Source organism: Parasteatoda tepidariorum, chromosome 3, assembly GCF_982258835.1.
Source record: "Parasteatoda tepidariorum strain Cologne lab strain chromosome 3, Ptep-v5.0, whole genome shotgun sequence".
Taxonomy (NCBI): Eukaryota; Metazoa; Arthropoda; class Arachnida; order Araneae; family Theridiidae; genus Parasteatoda; species Parasteatoda tepidariorum.
In genome coordinates this window covers 104,744,093-104,765,545 of record NC_141757.1, presented here as the reverse complement: position 1 = coordinate 104,765,545, position 21,453 = coordinate 104,744,093, and the positions used below count along the sequence as shown (strand labels likewise).

The window sequence follows — 21,453 nt, the reverse complement described above, 5'->3', positions numbered from 1 at the left end:
AAAATAATAGCCTCCATTTAGAGAGTATTAAAGTTAGATATTTGAGAATAATTAACATCATGAAGTAAATATAAAAGGGCTGAAATGTCATAGAAATACAAATTATAGTTAGAACCGAATTACTGTATTTCGAGTTAAAGTGAATTAGTATTTTGCGTATTAAATAAACTGAAGTGAATTGCCCATGACGTTTTGTTTAACGTAATAATTCAGGTATATTATAATTTAGCTTTATTGCCAAGCAAACGTTTTTCTAAAAATAGCTTATAATATTAATATTTTGCTTATTTTTATCTTTATACAGAAATAAAAAAAAGAATGCTTTAACTAACTTTTAATAACTTTCTCGTTTACGTGAAATGGAGGAATTCTTGATCAGGAATAAGTGGTTAAGCTGAGTGAGTTAGGATAGTTAGGGGGTTTACATATCAAGCAAAGAGGAATATATTTGTTTAAATGAATAGCATTATAAATCAAAAATTTCATATCGCCCACTAAATCAAACTTATTTGCCAATGTAATATATTATAACATTACTAACCATTATAAATTACGTTTATTTAAAACAGCATTAATATTTTCTAACTGTCAGTCATTTGTTAAGTGGCGTTTTTTTTAAAATTCTATCTGCTATTAGATCTAAATTTTCTCGTTATAGAGCGTTCGCCTTCCACTTAGGTACAATGGTTTTGAATCCCAGTATCGACTTTTTTTTTCTTTCCTCCAAGCCCTGAGCATGTACCTAGGTTATGAAAACCCTTAACCATATAGCCCAGGACTTGGCCGCTGGTCCAGCTCCACTCCAGCCTAAATAACATACAATTTAAAAAATTTAGAAATTAAAAAAAAAATAGATTTTACTGAAAGTGTGGAATTTAGGAAGAAATAAGACCAAAAAAAAATTTATACATGTAAAATGGGAAGTTATTAAAATTTTAATAGATAGTCATTATCCGCTAAGAAGTTCATAACTGTTAATAATCTTTTGTTTAAGGTATTGTTTGTAATAAAAGTTTTCTGCCAAATTTCTAAATTTGTTGGGCTAGGTTGACGACTGTGCCAGGAGACAGTGTAGGAACAACTAGTGAGATAATGTTCAGGCGAACCTTGTTGGCCGCAGGTGCAAAGATCAGTATCTGTTATATGCAGGTAATTAAAGAATGTTGGGAATGGTCCATGACCCGTCAAGAACCAGATGACTTGTTTTGGAGGAATTGTTTTAAAAAAAGTAACATTGTTAATAATTTTGAATAGACGTCTGCCTCTGTCTGAATTATTCCATTGAAATTGCCCTTTTGTTAGAAGAGAATCTTTAATACGTCGTTTAAGATATGAAACTGGAAGTGGGTATACATAATTTTTTGGTTGTCTCGTAGATTGTTTAGCTAAATCATCTGCTTTTTCGTTACCTACTCTATCGCTGTGTGCTTTAATCCAGGAAATTTGAATTGATGTGTGTTGTAGTTCTTGTTGAATATCAAAAGAAATTCTATTATTTGTGTCAAAATCAAGTATTGATGATATTGATGATTTTGAGTCTGACCAGATTACATAAATATCGTTATTATTGAAGTTTTTAGTGCTCTTAATGTATTTAATACATTCAAAGATTGCCAACTGTTCTGCTTGAAAGACCGAATTTTCCCTGTCTAATGTGTAGCTTTGTGAATGAGTAATATTGAGGAAAGCGAAAGCTGTGCCTGTGTATGTCTTCGAGCCATCTGTAAAATAGTTTGTTTTTCTGTTAAAATCAAAATTATTCTGTTCTACTAAAGTTATTTTGTTAATTATGTGAAAAGAAGGATGGCGATGTGGTATTTTTAGCTTTTTCTCATAGTCTAGTGTGTTATACGTTATATTATTAAAATTGGCATCTTTTTGGAGGTGAGTTACGGTTGTTGAACAAGATATTGACATAATCTGTTCTGCGAGAGGAGGAATATTTGTTAGTACTTGAAGTGCTGCCGTTGGGGTAGAATAATATGCTCTACTCATGTTTAAAAGAAATTTTCTTTGAATAGATTGTAAAGAGCGATAAATACGTGGAGAGATATTCGTAGCCCATAGGCTGCAACCATGAGCTAATGCGGGAATTATTACTGTATTGTATATTAATTTTCCCGCTTTTTGGTTGATACCCCATGATTTTTGGTTGATTTTTTGAAGCGAATTTAATAATGTTTTAGATTTTTGTTTTAAAAGATTAATGTGAGAACCCCAGTTTAATTTTTTGTCAATGACTACTCCTAGATATTTAAAATGATTAGAATGTTTAATTTTAATATTGTTGATTTTAAATATTGCACTGCGATCTGTGTTATAAAAGTGGATGTAAACTGTTTTTTCTATAGAAAGATTTAGAGCATTTTGAATTAGCCATGTGTGAATTTCATTAAGGGAATTATTTGTAATCTCTTCCAAATTTCTCCTTGAGTTGGCAAAAGTCAGTATAATCAGATCGTCTGCAAAAGCTTGGATCATATAATTTTCAGAATGTATGTTAAGCAAACTATTGATAGTAAGATTCCATGCTGTAGGACCAATACATGACCCCTGGGGACAACCTTTTGAAATGTTTTTAGTTACGTAACCTTGATCTGTTGAAACAATTGCTTGTCTATTTGTGTTTATACTTTCTATGAAAAGGCAAAGATTAGAGGGAATATGATGTTTTGACAACTCATGATTAATTATACTATATTGAATGTTGTCAAAAGCACTTTTAATATCTAAAGATATAGCTGCAACGTGTTTGTAATTATTTTTTAGGTGTGTTAAATTATCTTTAAAATTATCCAAAGCTAAATGGACTGACTTGCCGAATCTGAAACCGTATTGAAAATCTGAAAGGGCGTTTACATTTTCCAAATGAAAATTTAGTCTTTTAATAATAAGTTTTTCCAGAAATTTACCCAAGCAAGGTAGAAGGGTGATTGGGCGATAAGATGTTAAATGCTTTGGATCTTTGCCCTTTTTTAGAAAAAGTAAAACCTGACCTTTCTTAAAATGATCTGGAAAATAATTTAGAGCAAGACATTTGTTGAAAAATTTAAGTATTAAAGTACTGAAAAATGAGAATAAAATTTTAACTACAATGTAAACTATTCCATCGATGCCGGGTGCTTTTTTGTTGTTAAGAGACTTAATTAGGCGTTGTAACTCATTGTGTGTGAATGGGGGATCCGGTGTGTTATTACTGTAAATTAATGGACGTGTAGGAATAATATTATCGTCAGGATAAAGATTTTTGAGAATGCTGTTTGCTTCGTCAAGTTGAGAATTGTTGTTGTATATATTTGTGAGTATTGTTGGATATGAATTTGTTCTAAATGTAGATTTATAATGGGCACCGTAAATATTCTTAGTGTTTTCGCAAAGAATCTGCCAACTTTTATATTTAGCTTGTATAATATGTTTTTTATACTCTGCTCTTTTTTTCTTATAAATTGTTTTATATTTATTAATAATCTCTGTATCATTTGATCGTTGAAAGCGTCTTTTAATTGCTTGAAGTTCTTTTTTGTAAATTGTTAACTGTGTTGTCCACCAAGTGGCATTTGTTGGACGATGAAAAAGTTTAGTTTCGTAAGTTTGTTGACAACTTATAAAAATTTTATTAATTAAGTTATTCGTAAAACTGTTTAGGTCTGAATGATTTTGTATTGTATTTAAATCATCTATTAGGTCTAGGTTAAAAGCTGAAAAAACTTTTCTGAACTTATTGTGATTTCCGTATTTCGTTTTGAATCGCGTGAATGAGGAAAAAGAGAATGTGTTATTTACTTGGATTAATATGTACTTATGGTCAGAATTACTGTTTATATCCATTCCCAGTATCGACTGGTCGATACGAATTCCACATCCGGCTTGCACCGACCACAGTGCTGAAGTACAATATCCTCAGTGATAGAAGGATCATGGGTAAGAGCCCCCCTTTCCTTCAGGCTAACCGTGGGGGTTCTTCGTTGATTTTCTCCCCCTGTAACGCAAATGTGGGTTAGCTCCATCAAAAAGTCCTCCGAGAATCTCCCAATACTTGGTCCCTTGTCTTCTGGATTGGGCTCAAAATTACTAAGCCACGGAGTTGATCATTATTAGTCGTCAACCCAAAAATTGGGTCAGTTGTTAAACGACGGTTACAAAACATACTAGTGGGAAAACGAATTAAAATACTTGAAATGCCTTATGATAGAGTAGATATATTAATCAAAATGCCATGAAAATGCTTGAAGAAGTCCCAAAACAGTAAAAAAAAATTTACCATTATTTAGGGAATTCATACAAATTGGGGAGGAGGGTAGATAACCCACTTCCTTCCTAAATAACGCATTTGCTAAGTATGGGGAACTTTTTGAAATGAATACGAACTAAAAGCTAAAATATTCGTATATCTTCAAAGCTTGAAGTTGTTCTGCCAGGAATTGTTTAAAACTTATATTATCATCTAGTACAAACTAGCATGAAATTTCAGAACTCCCAATAAAAATAGTAGTTTAATATTTGATTGCAATATTTGCTCATGACAGACCCAAGAATAGGCTTAGTGAAAGGATTAAAGCTTTTGAAGTAAAAGTCTCTTAATATCAAGAATAAATGTAAAAATGCTATGCACTTCATTAATGATTATTTACTTCAATCTCCACTTTCATTATTCTTAATTTTTAATTTTACAAAGGAATGTAAGATTGTCCATTTAAGCTTTTCTCCTGTGTTTCAGAGACATGGAATTCATTCAAGCATTTTCTACAAAATCGAAAATTAATTTCTGTTTTCGGAAAACAAACATAAAATTAATTTCCGCAGAGCAAAAGACTGCAAAAAACAAATAGTTAACTTCAACCTATTTGCAAATAAATTATCCTCTTTAGTATTCTAAAAACTGAAAGGCCACACATAGAAAAAGAAGCTTTATTCTTTGCCATTCTAAAATGGTCAGATATTTCCGTAATTTTCAGTTCTTCCGTTAAAGTAAAGAGAAAAAATTACGTAAAATTACCTTTTTTATGGTAAAAGTCTCGGTTTCTTGTATTTAAAGGAAAGTAGCAGACCTCGAAGAAAAAATCAGATTGTATTAATATGAAATTGAAATTCTCCCATGCGAACTCTATTTTTAGAAGCTTTAATTTCTTTTATTCTTCCAAGAGTAGAAAAAACTTGAAGTCGACTTCAACCAATAGAATATTTTGATAATGCACATTCATTCTAAGGATATTTTTAAAGATTGTTGATATAATTTTGACTAGAATTGCTTATTTTTTGCATTAAGAAAATATGTTGGTATAGTTAGGGCTCATATTTTTTCCAATCATTGCAATTTTATAAGTAAATGCAACTCTAAATGAGGAAGAAATCACGTTTCTCGATAAATATCTTTTTCCACAAATGTATTTCACAGAGGAAGAATTTTATAATACGAACATAAATTTTCGGATTTCACTAATTCATTTCTGAAAATTTTTATTAAATTGTCAGTTGTATTTTAATGGAATAATGCTGAATGTTATGAAATTATTAAAGTTATGTTGTTGCCATTTGAAAGCAAATTTTAACTTTAAAATTCATTAAAATGTTTTTTAACATGTTGTTCGGAGTAGTCCGATCAAATAATGTGCAGATATTTTACGGTTAATTTTATTAAATAAATTTTAATATAATTTTTATGGGAATACTTATTTTCCTGAAAAGTAATAGGAAAATGATGATATGGTTAAAAAGAAGCTAACTTCAAAAATTACTGTAAAAAAATTTAGTTCTGAAAAGAAGCACAAAATATGAAAATAACACTAAAGGGACAAAAATTTGGACAACTCTTTTGACTGACTAAACTGTAGCAAGACCACAGACCACATTTTCCCGGCAATATCGACCCCCCCCCCTCCTAATTTTAGTGTCTGATACTCAAATCTATAATTAAGTGTATATTTAACTAAAAGAAGTAACTTAAGTCTGATTTTGCATCTTAATTACTACGAAGCAAAAATTAATTAGCCTTTTTAATGTATTTTCGTCACACTATTTTTAAATTTCCCCTTAGTAATGAATAAGAATTGAAATAATATAATAATAATCTTAATAAAACAATAAGTATCCTAAATAAAATAAAAACTTTTTTACTAATATTTTTCGTTGTTAAGGCGTAGTGTACATTTTTAGTCAAACATAAAAATAATAATAATACTATTTAAAAAAACGAACAATCGTTTCACTTTCATTGAAATTCATAAAGGGCCCGACATATTATAATGCAGGATTTAAAACTCAATTAACTTTCCTTAATGGTGTGACAAAAATTAAACTGTAACGATTTATGCTGCTTTTATCGCATCTAAAAATAATCATTGTAAGTTCACTTAATCTTTAATAAATGAACATTAAATGTATGCCTCTTGCAGCTACGGTTGCCTTGGTCCTTTTAATCCTCGGGTTACTACCTAAATTAGTTTCATAATGTCGTCGCCAAGCTCTAAGGTTTATTAAATTAAGGGCAACTGAAGAAAATTTAAGTCCATCGAGTCAAGGAAAGAAAGTCGTTAAGAATATTACCAGTGATAGAAGACGCCATTTTATCTACACGTATTCTGTCAAAGTAGCCAAGCCATGCTTGTTTCCAGTAGTAGACGATAATGACAGTATTTAGCTCCATTATCCTATATCATTATAATATCAAATTTCAGCTCCAGATTTTGAATTAAAATACTTTCGTTAGTTTAAAAGTTTTTAAGCTTGTTCCAGTTTCTGCTTAATGGTTGCGCGTGATGGTGCGCAGAATTTCATAAAAACATTAAAATTTAAATTGATTTTTTCTTGATTAAAATTTTAAAAAAATTCTTTGCTCTTGTTTTTCCCCTTTTCTTTTAAATTTTGTCTAACATATATATTTTTTATTCATTTTCTAGTCATAGAATAATACAACAGCAAGAGAAATAACGATTCTTAAGATCAAATTATGCAATTTAAAGTGTTTCATTAGACGAAGAGAAAAAATCAGTGTGATCCAATTTTTTTAGTAATAAGTGTAATTAATAATTATAGCGATTATTATAGAGATTTTTCACCTACTGTCTCTTTTTTTTATGGTGCTTCTGTGTACGTCACCGCTTCAGGAAAGCATTTCCGACCCCACATTGCTATATGATTTCGAGTCGTCAGGATGCCACCTACCCCTCTTAGAAGTTATGAAAAGCTTAACTGAGACACCCTGCATATATTCATATATACCAGGGTAGATCAAATATAAATTAGACTTCTTTAATAACTAAATATTAAATTGTTACTCACAAAAATATTAACATTTTATTTTTCTATATACTTTCTCTGAACTTCTACACACTTTTTTCAACGTTTTGGAAGTTTTTGAAACGTAGCGTTATGGAGGCCTCGAAATTAAGGCAGAGCTACTGACCCTAACTCGAGCAGCAATACTTCAGTATGATAAACCGCAATTCCGGTAGACCACAATTCGATCTCGATCAAACTCAGACGCAATTTTGTTTAAGAAATCCGGAAAATAAAAGATATAATATTTTCATCAGCCCACACGATTATATGCATACCGCACTCTTTTTTGCGGATATAATCGTGTGGGCTGATGAAATGATTATATCTTTTATTTTCCGGATTTTTTAAAAAAATTGTATCCTTTTTTTATTTTTCCAGTTGTTTGTTATTTTTTTTTATTATTTTTTTTCTCCCCCCCCCTTTTTTTTCATATGTCTGTAATTTTCCTTTGTTTTATCTTCATTTTGAATATATATATATATATATATATATATATATATATATATATATATATATATATATATATATATATATATATATATATATATATATATATATATATATATATATATATATATATATAATCACTTCAAAAAGTATGACTAGAAAACACATTGGGATTGTACAAACGTAGTACGTTTATTTCATGGATTTTTTTTTCATCCGCCATTAATAGTAAAACAGTATAGGAATTTCGATCAATATGTTTTTATATTTTAAATTTAGATATATAAGGATCATTTTTTATCTGCTAGAATGTTAAATTTTTATGGAGAAAAAAAAACATTTTATACAAAAATTTTCAATAATGCCTAAAACTTTCTCGACATAATAATATTTCTCAATTGTTTTTTTTTATTTATAGCAATTTCTTTATTACATGGTATTTTTTTAACCAAACCATTTCAAAGTTTTTATTCAGCTTAGTTATTACGAAGCAACTTTTTTTCTCTAGCTTTTCATAAAAAAAAGATTTTTTTGGAAAATTTAGTTCCGAGAAAAAGACTCACGCTGTCTTTTTGAGAAAAAAAAGAAAAAGAAAAAAAGGACATTTAATTGAAAGAACAGCTGATTATCTTTCTTTTAGCTAATGACCACCTCTTCCTCTAATCGCTTGATAATTTATTTTGACAAAATTAACTTTTTTTTTCCTTGAGAAAATTTTTCAATGACTTTAGTTAGTATTTTTAAACTTACGATTTTCCTGACGTTAAACTCATTAAATACAAATTCAACATTTTTTCCTCAGTTTTAATGAAATTACTTTCGCAGTCGATATGAAATGAATTAAGGTTTAGAATTTTCTTTTACATTTAAAAATTTACTAGTTGATAAAAATAAACGTTTCTAGACTTTAGCGGTGAAGTTATTTATTTAAGCATCCACATATATATTTAAGCATATATGTGCATTTAAGCATCCACATATATATTTAAGCATATATATGCATTTAAGCATCCACATATATTTTATTGTGTTTTGAAGTTTACCTTTTATGCTTACGTAAAATATTATTATTCAAAGTTTAGAAAACTGATAGATAAAAATAGCTATCAAGATTCCCGAAAAGTATATTTTTCGTATGATACAATTTTTTAAAATCTTTATTTCGATTCTGCTAATTTCACGGAAAGGAAAATATTCATTTTTTAAAGTTCTACAACTAACCCTATCGAATAAGGTATATCATGCAGTGAGAGATATTTTCCTTTCCATTTGAGAAAGTAAATTTATTCAAAACATCTGGAATGAAAAGCTTTTTTTTCGTGGCTTTGAGTGCTTAAGGCTTGTGAATATATTTACATTTATTTCCACCTCATGAATTTAACATAAACTCTTCATAAAACGATGGTAATTTGAAATGAAAGAAAAAAATGGTCGATTGTTTAAATATCTTATTGTTTACGCTACATGAAACTATTACATGAAACTATTGCATTATAGCTTTAATAATTTATAAATTAACACTTCATAAAACAATAGTAATTTGAAATGAAAGAGAAAATGGTCAGTTGTTTAAATATCTTACTGTTTACGCTTAGATATACATGAAACTATTGCATTATAGCTTTAATGATTTATAAATTATCACTTCATAAAACAATAATTTGAAATGAAAGAGAAAATGATCAATTGTTTAAATATCTTATTGTTTACGCTTAGATATACATGAAACTATTGCATTATAGCTTTAATAATTTATAAATTGTCACTTCATAAGGCAATAATTTGAAATGAAAGAGAAAATGATCAGTTGTTTAAATATCTTATTGTTTGCGTTTAGATATACATGAAACTATTGCATTATAGCTTTAATAATTTATAAATTAACACTTCATAAAACAATAGTAATTTGAAATGAAAGAGAAAATGGTCAGTTGTTTAAATATCTTACTGTTTACGCTTAGATATACATGAAACTATTGCATTATAGCTTTAATTATTTATAAATTATCACTTCATAAAACAATAATTTGAAATGAAAGAGAAAATGATCAATTGTTTAAATATCTTATTGTTTACGCTTAGATATACATGAAACTATTGCATTATAGCTTTAATAATTTATAAATTGTCACTTCATAAGACAATAATTTGAAATGAAAGAGAAAATGATCAGTTGTTTAAATATCTTATTGTTTGCGTTTAGATATACATGAAACTATTGCATTATAGCTTTAATATTTTATAAGTTAACACTTCATAAAACAATAGTAATTTAGGTAAAAGAAAAAATGGCCAATTGCTTAAATATCTAATTTTCTGCTTTTAGATGTATACATGAAACTATTGAATTGTAGCTTTAATAATTTACAAACTAACATTTTAGAAAATGATAGTTATTTGAAATGATAGAGAGAATAGTCGATTATGTAAATATCTTATTGCTTGCGCTGAGAGTTACAAGACACTTTTGTATTATAGTTCTACTACCTTATATATAAAAACTTCAAAAAAAGGATAGTAATTCGGAATGAAAAAGAAAATGGTCCATTTTTCAAATATTTTACGCTTTAAGCTTAGAGTTAGATGGAACAATTGCATTGTTCCAACAAATCAGTTTGCATAACAAATGAAAAGTATTGAAAACAAATAAAAAAGAATGAAAAAATCATAATCTGATGAAAATCAGTTAAATAGTTTCCAAATTTCCTTTTTTCCGAATTTCTAAATTTAGAAAAAGTTTATTTAGATTAAATTTTTATATAACTTGATCATTTCTAAATTATGCTGTAAGTTTTAATTCAAAATTTTATGACGATTGATATTATAAAAAAATAACTACTTTAGTCTTTTTTATGCGTATGTAAAACAATTGTAATTTTAACGAAAAAATATATTTGTGCAAATATTTTCTAAGATATTGGCAACAAGCAAAACTATAAAATGATTTTCGAGGGATGAAACTCTCAACTCCTTTACTTAAGAATATGTTAGTGTTAGGCTTCCCAAAAAGTGCTATCTCATCTATAAATATAATAAAATGAAAGGTTTAGAAGATTGCATCAGTGACATTTGATAATTTACTACTCTTTCTATTCAAAAGCCAGTTTTACTGGAAGTTTATTGCGCTCTCTTTAATAATTTATTATCTTTAATTCGTTATGTCATGTAAGCACGAGTAAAATTAGGTGAAAGGCACGTGAAAATGACATCGCAAAATTGATACTATCTAAAACCACATTTTATTTTCTTTTAACATATTTATTTATTTTCTAACTAAAATTTTCTAACTAATAATAGCCGAAAGTAATTAAAAAAAATTTTAAAAAACTAAATTCTCGATTAAAGTACCCATTTATCGGGAAAATTGCTTGATTGCGGGGAATATTGATCGCAATTAGTAAGCAGAAACATTTTTTTTTCATTAAAAGATTCTGAATCTAGTTAATCATTTAGTACGTACAATTTCTAAAAAAGTGTTTTTCTTAACCTAATAATTTAAAATTACCGGTAAGAGTCACAAATATTAATCTTTATGTTTTAAATCTTGCTGCAAAATTTAAATTCTCAATTTTTATATTTAAAAACTTTTTTTGTCTTGTATTTCCTTTTAATTTTGTGCCTGATTTCGTCGTATTAATTAAAAGTGACTTTTTTATCCCTTTCCAAGAACGGTGCTTATAGACTTATATAAAGACTCAGCATCCTGCATTAGCTTTATAGACTCAGCATCCTGTATTAGCTTTATAGCCTCATCATCCTGTATTACCTTTATAAACTCAGTATCCTGTATTTTGGGATACATTTGGTACAATTTGCAATGATGCTACTAATTAGACTTTAGAATGAGGCTAATAGACTTTGCAATAATTCTAATAGACTTGTAATATCCTCCTGAGAACCAGCATCCAGTATTTTGGCCAACATTTGTTACAATTTTATCACTTAAAAATTAATATATTAAGACTTTTACTGTCTGTATGCCTTTATGAAAAGGTTGTCAGAAAAAGAGTAAAAATATGATTGGATTTACTCTCATTGGTTGAAGTTTTTAATTACAATGAAAAATTATAAATGTATGAAATTCAATTCAATTAACCTTATGGACACTATTTTCTTCTGAGCTGCATATTTTGTAACGTATATAATATTTTTTGCCATTATCTAAAGCTCGTGTCTCAGATAAGTTGCGTGCTGTTAAACTAATCATTACTTTGAATCAAACTTCTTCCTCAAACTGTTAGTCTCACGATAGTACAAATGAGAAATGACATTGGCTAGTTATCGCTTTACCTATCAGAAATAATACAAAGAAAGTTATTTAAGTAAAGTTTCGAGCAAAACTATATCATTGTAATAAAATACTTTCATGTAGTCAAATAAAAACGCATTGAGCAATTAGTATGGGTTAACAAATATAACCACAACAAGCAGCTCGTATAGGTCAACAGATAAAATCGCCTTGAACTGTTTATATTTTTACACAGAAAAAAAGCTCACGGAACAGTTAGTATAGCGCAGTTGATAAGAGAATATTGAACAGTTAGTATGGGTCAACCAATAAAACTACACGTATACCTCGACAAATAAGACCACGTCGAGAAGTTAGTATGGCTCAACAGATAGAAACATATTGAACAGTTAGTATGGGTCAACTAATAAAAACATATGGAGCAGTTACTATGTGTTTAAAAAAATCGAATACAAAGAAATAGTGTATATGGGGATGGATATTGAGATGGGGTATGGGGTTTGATTTAAAAATGGGGTATGGGTTTGGATTGAAGAGATGTGTTGGAGTTAATTCTATAATAAAAAACGTTTCAGTACGTATACTAAAACAAAAGAATTTCAAACCGAGTGTTTTCGTATTATTCTTGTCATCCACGTTCTACTGAGTCTTATTTTTTTCTTCTTATTAAAATATTATTTGATTTTGATTAAAAAAAGAAAAAAAGGTATGATACTTCCTTTTTCATATAATAAGTAGTAAAACAAACATGAAACTTTAAAAAACGATAGCTTTCAGGGAAAATAGTTTTTGCTGGATCATAAACAGAAGGACTCACTTTTATATGCATTCTTTATTCAAACTACTTCGAATTTACAAAAACAAAGGTTAAATATGTAAGATTGAAAACAAACCTTCATTAATCTTTGAAATAATAATAAAAAAAAAGACTCACTTATAGCGAACAAATAATTTCACAAAATAAATAAAATATAACGCAGCTAGTACACGAAGGATCAAAATTTAAATATTAAAGATAACCGAATTTTTACCATTTTTCTGAAATAATGAGAGATTGAGATACATAACTTCAATAAACTGTTTTCTTGAAATCGGTTGCTAATGGTGAATTTGCGTGTATTTATGTAACTTATTGTGCACGTAACATTAAACCAATATGCACGTTTTATGAATATTGATTCAAACTTTTCTTTGACCTCAAATACTGCATATGTACTCAAAAAATTTGAATCTAGTTGAAAAAAATTTAGATAAAAATATTTTTTTAAGACACAAAATATGTTTAATTCTTAGCTCTTGTTCTTTTATAATAGTAAATGCGAACGATTCAAATAGTAAATATAAACTATTATAGCACTGTCTATAAAAACATAAATGTAAACTTTATTTTTGAAATAAGAACTATTGTCCCAATTTTGATGTATAATGATAACTGTAAAAATAAAACTTTTGTTTTTAAATATCCCAACCAGACACAAATTGATAAGACATGAAGTCTACCCCAAAGCATTTCGAATTGGCTAAAACTTATTATTTGCAAGGTTAACTATGGTTGTTATTTTCACTGAACTATGAAAAAAAATGTTGTTAGCACATACTAAAATTATTGTAGAGCCTCAAAAAATCATGCAATATGATAATAAGCTATATGATTAGTATGCAAGAAGGGCTAGTACAATTTTTTCTCTCCAAATGTAAACGAAGTGTGCATGTAAGCGAAGTAAAATTATCTTTTTTTATTAAGGTATTGAACAGTGTAAAGTAAAAGATAAATTTAATTATTTTATATTATAAGCTTTAATATCTTAAGTAGTGAAAATTATATCTATGCTCTTTACTGTTTCGAGAATAGAATGAAAATTATAGGAAGAATAGAGTTCGTTGCTACCTTAAAATTATACACTGATACTATTTCTGTCAACAATTTAAAACAACAATTTCTGCAGACAAACCTTTGTCAGCTAAAATGTTACTTTGTTATTTCTAGAGACCGAATTTTGATGACCTAAAAAATCTCAACTAATGCCCTTAAAAAATGCCAAAAAATACCCTTAAAAAGTGCAAATATGCCCTTAAAAATGTTTTAAAAATGCGAAAATTACGCTCAAAATGCCTTATGACATGACTTCAATAAAGTAAAAATATTGAACTAAAACAATGTTTTACTCTTTAAAATTATTATGAGTCATTATATAAATATAAAGCAATGCAATACTTGTTCTACGTTCATTAAAGTTTAAAAAATATGTTTTATATCCTAAAATAACAAAAAAAAAGGAAAATGTAAAACATTTTCCAAACACTCCAAAACATTTTCATTTTGTATAGAAACTTTAATGAATATAACAACTTCCATCTCATAATATTACTAAATATCAGAATTACATTGGATTATTAAATGATTTTTGGTATTTTGAAATGTAAACGAGCGTCTCTTGCCTGAAAGTATATTTTTATAAATGGAGAAGCTTCTTTCAACGTCTACTGATGTTATTGGTGGTGCTTGAAAAAGACGGTCTGATTTACTGACAATTATTAAAATATGTGCTTCATATCAATAATTAAAAGATGTTGCTTCACCTGTTAATATCCTGGAGATTTTCTTCATTCCTTGGAAGCCAGTGTTCTTCTCCAAAACTTTGTTCAATTTAGCTGCTACACTTTGTACTATCCTTCCCTTCGCTTTTTGCAACACTTGACTCACTACGTCAATATAATTTATTGCATCGCAAGTTCCAATTCTTGTTTCTCCAAGCTTGTAATTGTCGAGGACACAATAGCAAAGTTAAACTTGATAAATGATAAGTTTCCTTCAATTTTATCAGAGGCCAACACGGTTTGTGCTATCTTAATTGATGCAGCATCTTCTGAATCAAGACAAATTATAAGACAAATCTTGCGTTTCATGAAATAAAAATGCCCCAAAAAACAATAAAAATTGAAAAAAATTAACAGAAAACTTAGAAAATGCTTTAAAATGCAAAATACACCCCAAAATTTAATAAAAAATGCTCTATAAATCTAAAAAAATGCTCTAAAGGACAAAAAATGTCCAAAAATGCAAGAAAATGCAAATGTCATCGAAATCCGGGCCTTCGTTATTACATTCTATACATATATTTGTGGAGACGCTTCTTAAAGCAAAATAACCTTTTGAGGCTGGGTGATCACTTAAGGCGAGAAAACTAAAACTCTCTATGGATGGAAAATCTAAAGGTTTCGTTCACGCCTTTGTAACATACGCATCATGTCATTACAGACCACATTATACTCAATATTCCAATAGTATGCTATATTTTGCTTGCACGAAAGCTCGTTAAAAACTTGATTCAGTCGTCTGAATATCAGTTAAGTGTCAAAACCTTAGACGAATTTAGTTAATGCAATCCATTTAAGGGGGTTCGGTACCTCCTATGTTGACAATGTTAAAATGGCATATTTCGATGTACCTTTTTAAAAAAAGTATCGTAGTTAGAGCTTTGAAATTTTTTTTGTGTATGTAATAGATATTCTAGATTATACTGAAGTCAATTTTTTTAATTTAGTGAATTAAAAGAAATTAAAAAAAAATTACACAGCATGTCAGAAAATTTTAAAAGCTTCACATTTCATCCGAAAATTTTGAATTAAAAAAAAATATTAAGTTTCTCTTAAAAAACTGCTCACTTCAGCACAAACTACAGTACTAAAGGAACTTTTTAAATCAAATATCAAAGTGTTGTGATCAATAGTTTTCAAGAAAAGGTACATCGAAGCAAAAAAAACATAGTTTTGAGTTATTTGCATTTAAAGCGTAAATATTAGACTACCAACAATATTTAAAATTTAAATTCAAAAATAAAATTGTTTCTAAGTTATAAATCTCGTACTGCTTACATTTCAAACAAATTACTCTTAAATGCTTCTTTTATTTGATTGAAAAATAGGTTTTTATACTATACTCTCCTCACTTTTCGAGCGAATAAAAAGCCCTTAAAATGCCCTTAAATTGTATAATTCATAAATCACCCATAAATTTTATTCATGAAAATTGAATATTCAAGTCTTTACCAAGATGTTTTGTTTAAATTTAAATGAGTTAAAAGTATTTTTGTTAAAAAAAATAACTATATTACAAAAAAAATCTAAGAAAATGCATATTTCAAGATAAACATTCTAAACACAGAAATAATTAACAAAGAACTGTAAATAAGAATTTACTTCAAAATTAGAAATATTATGTAAAGAACATTTAAACAAAAAATCAAAATGATGTAACTAGAAATTAGGGAGGAAAAAAATCCGGTTCAAGGTAAATTCGAATAATGTAAACGAAATTCCTAATCTATGCCGGTAATGACAGCTTCAAAACAATCCTGGTCCATAAGCAATGTTTTTTTTGCATTTCAGTACTTTATTTTCTTCTCTTTTACGTAAGTAAACAAAAACGTAATGAAGAATAAAAAAAACGTAAAAATAATGACCTAATAACAGTATAATAAAAGAACAAAACAAAAATAGACTTAACAAATCAAACTAATGTAAATCTCAGTTTTATATTCAAAATTCGCATGGAAATAAAGAAGTGGGCGTGGCATGGGTGTTTTCGGTTTGTTTACATTTTTTAAATTAAGTTTAAGTGCACTTCTACGTGGATTTCAAACAAAAGCAATATATCGTTAGAAAGCTAATAGTTTCTAGTTTAATTATTGATCAAAATCTCAAATTCGATTTTTTGAAGGTTTTTAGGTACTGAACCCCCTTAATAATAGAGCATTGGCAAATGAATAAAGGCTAATGAATAAAATGACTAATGAAAAGTAGCGTTTAATCCTATTACATCCGAACTCTATGAGTCTGGTTTCGCCGTAAACAATATAATGAGGCCCACAGCTTGAAAGGTTAATTAGAATCAACTAAGTGAAATTGGTTTAGAAAACTATTCAACTGAAAATCTAAAATAGTTTTTAAAATTTATGGTACTATTAATCCCATTTTCCTTGCAAAAATAGCAATTAAAAACCACATTTTTTTCTATAACTAAACAAGAAAAAGTTTACGCACAAAATACCGATCTTTATCGTGCTCATAAAGAATTATTATCGTTTTCTTTTTCTCACACTTCTTCAAACTCATCAAAAGAAAAAAAAAGTATTTGCTCTCCTTAACAAAATCAAAATAAAACAATGAGGATCAAATCGGGCAAATAAACCTCGAAATCTTGTGGCAAATAAAAGCTTTGACGGGCGGGGGGAAAAAAGCAATCGTTTTCATATAGCGAAAAAAAATAACTCATGGAATTATTAGCGTCATTATTTACGTCAGATTGAGTATCTTCAGACGATAATTATTTTTTTTATCCTCAGAAAACAATGCTTAGGAATTATTTTTGATTTGTGCTAAAAGAAAATGCGTTAATATTATATTCAATAATTTTATTTACACTTTTGTATTATTTCAGGTGGAAATAATTAGATAACAATGAATACTTCATTCTGATTTATAAATATTATTTAATTTAAACTATTTTTTAGCAGTTGATTTCATTCGAACAGATATTTAATAAATATACTTAATTGCATTGATTTTTTAGGATTGAAGTTTAAGCTAATTTTATCACTTATACTAAGGGACACGAACTATAATTCACTATTAAAGCTAAAAGCTAATACGTTGCCATAGGCAGGCTAAATGAATAATGCAGTCATTCTATTACTTGCTAGGCTAATTAGAAGAGTCCTCAGTCAATTGGTTTGAAACTTTTAGACTTATTTCAATTAACTCTGTTACCTTTAGGCAAATTAGGAAATATATATTGCCTGATTAGCTTAATTTACTTCTGTTAGCTTATAATAGTCATAGGAAGCAACATAAAGAGAGTCACAAAGCTTTAAATGACCTTATTAATGGTTTGATGTAAATAAGCAAACTCAGTCTGATTGAGCATTCTTTGTTCTTTACCCAATTAGTTTAAAATCATATAATCAGAAAATGCTAAAAACTTAGGCCTATTAGAAAATTTAAAAAAAAATTATTCAGGCAAATTAGAAAATATATTATTTACCACTGAATTAGCTTGATTTATTTGAGACAAAACGGAAAGAAGAGTCATAGAAAGAACCAGATAAATTTCAAACAGCTTTATTAAATAGGTTTATTGCAAAACGCCTAAGCAAATTCAATTTGATGGAATAATTCTTTGTACTTTTTCTAATTAGCTTAAAATCATATGGACTGATTTTAATTCATAAATACATGGCAGATTTGAAAGCACTGAAGACTTTTCCAATTACCAAGCGACAAGCGCTTTTTGGTGTAAAAGTTTGCTTTGTAGTTAGGTATATTATATACATTTTCTTAATCTGAAGCATCTACGTTAAAATATACCACCATGCTTTGCTTAATTTTAAATAAAAATATATTGCAATAAAATACTTTTTATCACAAAAAGTTCATTTATATACAATAGTTAATGTTAAAAAAAAAACACTTATATAACGTAACTAAGTAAGGAAAAAGGTAAACAATTTTCCTCAACTAACAATTAAACACCTTTTTTTTCTATTGTTTCCTAAAGTAAACAATTTTCTTCAACTAACAATTAAACCCCTTTTTTCATCGTTTCCTAACTTTGAAAGGAATAATTTATTTTGAAAAAAATATGAGCAAAGTTTGTGTATTCCATGTTTTATTTAGTTAAATGTTTTAACTTAAAAACTTAAGCTCATCAAGAACTGCTAAAATAAACAAGCATTCTGCGTTAATTACGAGTATAACTAATAAATAAAGAGGGATAAGAAATATTTGATTAAAAAACTTCAAAAAGCTAGCATATTTCAAGCGCTCAAAAAATGGACGCTCATTCTCAAGACTTTCCAAGACGTGAATGAAGGACAAAAGGGATTTAAAATTTAAAATGTTGAATTTTTTAAAAATTACACAGTTTCTGATTTAAAAACACTTCGTTGGCGACTTTACATTTTATATTTCAATCACTTTTGTTTTTCCTCTTTCACGTCTGGTTAGTCTTAAGACCCTCCATTTTCATATTTTTTGAAGCCAAAGATTTTTTTTATCAAATATACGAGTATGAGATTTAAAAATAATTCTAGAAATATTATATTTATAAACAAAAACTAGAAAATTTGTTTGAAAAAAGAATTGTTTTGTCAAAACTTATATTTTTGAAAGCAAATATATTTTCATAACCAATAAGAATTAGGCGAAAAAGGAATTCTATATTTTAGTACCTAACCTAAAAATCATTTTTTTCTACATAAATATTGCTCAATGAACAAGATTCGTTCAGCTAATTTTTGTTTATAGTTATTTATAAGAGAAATTATGTCCAATTTTTTGTCATGAACTGCAATCATTATGGTATAAAGAAAAGTAAATGTTGTTGAAGCGTATTGTTTTCCAGCATTTACTTTTTTTTCCATTTTTAAATTTTTCAGATCAATTGCTATTGAATACAAAGTTTCGCACCTTCTCATTAAGCAAAAACAACAAAAAAAACTTTTCTTAAAAAATTTAAAATATAAAAATTCTTTTTCAAAATTTTCCATACTAAAAACCGATTTTCAGATTCAAAAATAATTTCCATACTAAAAACCGATTTTTAGATTCAAAAATAATTTTAGGTAGACAAAAAAGCACATTTATATCTCTTAAACGCGTTAATATTTTATTCAAGCAATACAAAAAAAAATCGTTTGCAATTTCAGCTGACAAATGATAATCTAAAGAAAAACTGAACAGGGATAGAAAGTTAGCTTATTCTAACTAAAAAGCAAAAATGTAGGTTTTCCCTAATCTTAGCCGATCGATTATTTCTTCAAATAAATCCCTTATTCAGCAGACGGTTTTGTGGTTGCAGTCCTGCTTTTCAATTTTAAATCATTATTTTTCGCAGCAGTTTCAGTTCTTTGTTAGTATACCTTTTTAGTTAGTAGATTTATTTCCAAAATAATTACCAATCTTACAATGGAAAAAAAACAATAGAATTTAATATATTGCTGCTTAAAGTTTTGTTGGCACGTGAAAAAGATACATTTGGAACAACGTTAATGATTTTATTTAAATACGTGATTACTTATAACTTAAATTGCTTTTTCTATAGTAGGCGATTAAGCTACAATTGAATCTGAAATAGTGTGTGCTCATTTTAGAATGAAGAGAGAAAAAAAAAAGTTTTTTTGTTCTGTAACTCATTATGAATTCAATTGGCTTAAAGCCTTCAGAAGTCTTAACATTTTTTTCTGGTCTAAGAATTGGTTCTTTACATAGATCTAAAACAATAAGTATCCCTTTTCGGTATAAGAAAATAACATAAGAAATAAAATAAATAACAAGTAATCTTTTTTTATGTAAATATTACCGCTTAAGCCTTAAAACCGTTAACATGCAAATTATACCTAGTCAATCTGATTTACGCCGTTAAAGAGAGAAATCAAGTGTTTTCCGCATTTTACTTAGATAATCTGTACATTAACGGCTTCCGTAACGGTAAGTTCAAAAGGTTGTTACACTCACTCTGTCTATTAACTAATTTGTTGATGTTTTTACTTATTTCGTTCGATACCGAAAAATAAGTAAATTACATTATGATTAATTCCTTAATTTTAGAAATATTACAAGGGTAGTCGGAAAGCATAAATCAATAATGCTAAAACTGACATTTTTTGATGTACCTTTTCTATTGAGCTAATATCACTTTGAAATTTTTGTGGGATATTTGAGATTACATCAGTTGTATACTGTGATAATGTTTTAGCTTTAATAGAATACTTTTGAGTTATTGAGGATTTTTGCTCAAAAATGACGAAATATTTTTAAAAATTCAAAGTTCTTTAGTTCATAATTTTTTTTAAAAATTTTTTGCCAAAGATATGTATTAACAGTTATCACAGTGTAAATTTGTATATGTAAGTATTATGTGAGAAAAAAAACTGAAGCAATATCCTGCTTAAATGCTGAGAAAAAGGTATATCAAAAAAGGTCAGTTTTAACATATTATGTCCTACTGACTTCCCTTGAAAAGTTAAATTCTTGGCATGATTTTTAAAGTGACTGATGATTGATTCCATCAACTAATTACTTGATTGTTTACTCGTAACAACTCTATTTTTAGTTACAGTAAAAACTAAATAATCAACATTGTGTTAAATTAAGCGTACAGAAATGTTGCTATTGTTCCAGCAACGTTTCCAACAACGATCTTATTTCCACCTTTTGAGCTGTAGAGAACTCCTGAAGAGAATTGAGGGAAGTGTTGCATTTCAATGGGTCCCATCCCATTGTGGTCTTCGAGGAAACGAAATGGCTGACCTTTAAGCCTAAAAAGGAACTTATATTCTTCAGAGATCGTGTAGAGATCTGTCCTTCCATTCTGCTAAACTTGAAATAAAAAGAATCTTCAAACAATCATTCCATTGTTTGGCATCTCACGCTGCTACAGATAAGTCCTGGAATGTGCTCTCTGGAACTCAAAGTGTTCC

The 21,453-nt window shown here is 28.0% G+C and overlaps 1 protein-coding gene across 1 annotated transcript in view; it reads left to right on the top strand.

The window, feature by feature from the left end:
• LOC107441633 (glutamate receptor ionotropic, NMDA 3A) overlaps nucleotides 1–21,453 on the top strand; it is a 220,907-nt gene that overhangs the window by 55,330 nt on the left and 144,124 nt on the right. The window lies entirely within an intron of this gene.